The sequence below is a fragment of the Podarcis erhardii genome (genome assembly GCF_964252035.2).
Source record: "Podarcis erhardii genome assembly, chromosome: 1".
Taxonomy (NCBI): domain Eukaryota; kingdom Metazoa; phylum Chordata; class Lepidosauria; order Squamata; family Lacertidae; genus Podarcis; species Podarcis erhardii.
The window spans coordinates 58004470-58009238 of NC_138497.1; positions in this window are offsets into that span (position 1 = coordinate 58004470).

Here is a 4769-nt window from a genome sequence, read left to right on the forward strand (position 1 = left end):
GTTTATTGTCTTTATTTCTTTTTCTTCCAGTAAGGATATTGTTGTGGATAAAACAGCACATATCATTTCTTCACCATTTCAGTTACATAACTATGTTGGATAATATTGCCAAATGATTTAATCCTCTTTAGAAACAACTCTGTTTTCAAGGAAAATTAAATTCTGTAATATTCGTAAGGTAGACCTTTGTGCCAAGTTTCTTTCAGTATGGCTTACACCATGTGTAATTTTACTAAAGAGACTTGATTACAAAAGCTTTGAATTCTACAAGTGGGTGGTTTATACGAGCAGTTTCTGTGTGACTAGAATCTATGCTGCTCCTGTATGATTTCTTAAAAAGGCCAGGGGGTTCCTCGTCTCTACAGAGCTGCCCTTAAATCTGAATCAAACACTGTGTTTGGGATGGTAAATAAGGCACTACACCAGGCATAGGCAAACTCAGCCCTCCAGATGTTTTGGGAGTACAACTCCCATCATCCCTAGCTAACAGGACCAGTGGTCAGGGATGATGGGAGTTGTAGTCCCAAAACATCTGGAGAGCCGAGTTTGCCTATGCCTGTACTATACCCTTTTTTAATTAGGCACATATTGGTATCAGATAGCTTCCATGAAACAGGTAACAGGTAATATTTCATGCAGGATGGAGATACAAGGAAGAGAATATTTCCACACTTCCATCAGCTAAAGGTCTACCTGTGTCAGGATTTGGGGAATCAGCTTCCTCCCCTGTGGCAGTAAAGAAGATCAAACAAAAGGAACATCTTACCAGTTAGATTCTTTAGTAATCACAGTGAGAGACAAAAGAAAATGTCTCCCTAGAATGGCGGTGCTCCCAATTAAGGCTCACACCCCATCCATCCCTATTAATCTACGTCACTCCTACATCTTGAAATCTGAACTTATACCCTCTGCACTTTCTGTTCTGAGACTTTCTGAGCTCTTCTCGACCTTGGGAAGGGCAGTGGAGGAATGATGTCCAAAGACTGTTCTCCATCCAGTATTTCCCAGTTCCTGCCTTCTGAACTATGCCTCTCTGCAAACCACTGTTCCAAATCTACACTGTCCTCCTTTTCCTGGGAAGACTCAGGATCAGGGGGAGGGGGTGGTTCCCACCATCCCTCCTCAGCACAGTCCCAGACAACCAGTCAGTAAGATCTTGAAGCGCTTCTAGAAAATTTTCTAGGTTTGGTGAAACATCAAGGGAGCAGAAGTTTGACATTCTACTTTGGTATCATTGCCTCTTCTGGCTCAGTACTGTCTACAGGTTTCTAGGACTTCTTACAAGACTTTCTCCCAGTCCTACATGGAAATGCCTGGGATTGAACCCAGTACCTTCTGCCTTTCCCCCAGAGGTTGGTTTTGTATGTGGATGATACACTTAAGACATTGTCTTTGCCTGTCGGATATTGCAAGAGGGTTGTCTTAGCTACACCCTGTTTGGACAACTGTTTCAATGTCAGTGTTGCTAAACTATTAGGCTAGTTGTTGGTTCTCTGCCTATCATGGTTTTAGGTGTCACAAAAGGCTCGTAGAGACACTTCAGACCTATCCTGTGCACTCCTGTAGCAAAGCACCCAGAATTTAGTAGCAGGTCATCAGTAAGTAATTGGCAAGGTTGCCTACTATTTGATCAGATCCATTCAACACTATAGACACAAATATATGATGAACCAGACATACCACAGGCCTTATTACTCCTAATAAACAGTGTTCCAAGTTTTGTTTCATGGTGCTAGATAAGTGAAAGTTATAATCAGCTTACGTTTTCATTCTTGCTTCACTTGTGTATTTATGAGTAGATTCACTTTTGAGTTCTCAGAGTATACTTAAAAAGCAATTCTGGACACCACCTTGCTGAAGGCCTCAAAACTTATGTGCCTTTCCTGTCTAGTATGAAGTGTGTCATGTTGAAGGTAACTGAAGTTAGCATTAATGACTAATTCAAAGTCAATGCAAAAACATCAGTATTTATCAGTTGCTCATATAATTCAAAGTACCTGCTTTCACTCATCTTCTCAAGGATTGCGCATCAATCATAGGCAACTATGTGATCAATTTAATGCAGCTGTAAAGACTATAATAATAATAATTTATTAATTATACCCTGTCTATCTGGCTGGGTTTCCCAAGCCACCAGGCGGCTCCCAACAGAACACCAATAACAATAATAAAAAAACCAACAACATCAAACATTAAAAAAACTTTCCTTCACATCTGAAGAAAGGGAGTTCCACAGGGCAGGTGCCACTGAGAAGGTCCTCTGCCTGGTTCCCTGTATCTTCACTTCTCGCAGTGAGGGAACTGCCAGAAGGCCCTTGGAGATGGACTGTTCTTAAACTGAGGTACTACTGACAAGAAAAGGGTCAACAGGTAGTAATTTTATTGCAGAGGTAAGGAACCAGTGACCCTCCAGGTCTTGCTGGACTATAGCTCCCCTCATTCCTGATAACTGGGCATTCCTGATTGGCCTGGGACCAATGGGAGTTTGAATCCTATGCAGCTCCACCCCGTTCAACTGTTAAAGTTAACTTGTGAAGCGTAGTAAGGGGGGGGTGTATGTGTGAATGCTGATAAAATTCTTAATCTTCAATACTATATATATTGTGTAACCTTTTTTTGCTGTTTGGGGTTTCTTCAAATCAAAACCAAGAAACTGGATAAATGGGGTATTGGAATTTGATGTAAAACGGAAAATGATTTTAAAATATTTTTTTCAAAAGAAACTGGATGAAATCTTTCATATGCTCTTGTCTCAAATCTTCTGCAGAAAGACTATAATGAGAAAGGACTCCCCCCACCCTGGTTTCTGTCAGCCATTCACCATCACTTTTTAATGAACAATCTTCAAAAACGGAGAGACTTCGCCAACCACAACTGGATTGTTGTTCTGCAGCTCAGATGCCTCCTTAGAAGCAGATGTCTCAGGCATTAGAGCAACACAATGGTAAAGCTTATAATCTTCAGAAACCTGCTCAACAAGAATGGTAACCGCAAAGGGTAGTGTAACTCTTGAATTAGTGGCCTTTTAAAAATTCAGGGTGGTACATTGTTAATTATAAATCTACCATATTCTTTATAAAGTGAAGAGGCAGGCTTATGATTAAAGTAAACATAACTCAAGGATCTTATTCCTAGCTACCCACGTTGATTTAGGATGTCGGTCTAAGAGTGCCCTCGAAAACGTATCATCTGAACTGCTGAAAGGTGCTGAGCTAGCGCATTGGAATGCCGGCATATTCTGCCAAAATAAGCACTCCAGGCGTGGCTAATGCCCAATTCATACATTATCACCGTGGCCTGGCTCCCCGTGAGAAACTACTTCCATATGATTGGATCTCCATCTCACAGCAGCAGTTACGCCTTATGTAAATATGCAGAAATTACCATTATTAATTACTAAGCACCTAATTTTTTTTTTCTAAGCCCTGTACAGAAATTTAGAAGAATTTTTAAATTCTAAAATGCTGGAAGACTCAGTCTAATAAACAGATAATAAAGGGGGAAATGAATGGGGAGAGGAAAGGAAAGGAATCAAAGACAGATACTAATTCTTGAAGTGACATAATCTCAACGACATCATCTGATCTGGACAGGTGGAACTAACTGCCTTTAAGTACACATACACAATCTGGCCCTCTGGCCAGAAGCAGAAGCCAGAGAGTGCTTCGCTTCAGTTTTGTGGTTCCAGCTGGTATATAGATTCCAATGTTCTTTCTGGCAGTGAAGGGGACAACTGTAACTCAGTGGGAGAGCATTTGGTTTGCATGTAGAAGGTCCCTAAATTCAATCCCCAGCATCTCCGGGTAAGAATGGGAATGTCCCCTTGTCTAAAACTCTGGAGATATAGGCAATACTCAGCTAGACGGATCAATGGCCTGGCTCACTTTAAAGCAGATTCTTACAATCCCAAGATTCCTGCAGATATTCCTTTTCTGATAGGGCCATGCTGTTTTTCTTCTAGCTGTTGTTTCCTTCCTGGGAGGTAAGGAGTGCAATCTCTTAGTAGTGTGTGGTCCTCCAGCTGGTCGCAGAAGGATCTAAGTGTGTTTCCCTTTGGCTGAGAACTCCCAGGGCATCACCAAAAGGAGTCTGAATCTTTTAACTTCAGTTCCTCTTTTTCCCAATCCTAAATTCAGTTTCCACATCAGTTTGCATTTTTTTTTTTTTAAAAAAAAGAAGCATCTCATGAAAATCCAGCATATGAGTGCAAATTTCTTCTAACATCCTGTTTGTTTGCAATTGTGACTCATAGGCACATTTTTTGCAAAGCATTTCCTCCTCATATAATGTTATTTTCACAGATGTTAACAAGATGCAAGACTAGTATAATTTCGGTGTAATTGTGAAATCAACAATTCAGTTTGGGAACAATGATTTTTAGAAAAATAAAATTTGACACATTCAAATTACATGAATACGCCCTAAATGAGCTACAATTCATTTTCAAGATTTAATATGATTTTAATTTGATGCTTTTATATAGTGTTAATTTTGCTACATAATTTTGTATGCTGCCTTCTGAGGGCAGTGTGACCTGAAAGGCAGTTAATTTGTCTTTAAACAAACAAATAAAACCTGCATCTTCAGACAGGCCTCCAATAATAGCTTACGAGCTGTCTCAGGCTAACATCCAATTTGAAGAGGAATGTCTGCATAAAGGCCTTAGTTATGCAATCCTTAAAAAGTGTAGGAAGTCACGTAGAAGAAATAAGATGCTACTCTTTTGCCCAAAGATGCAGTCCTCACTAGCTCACTGTCTCAAGTTGTTA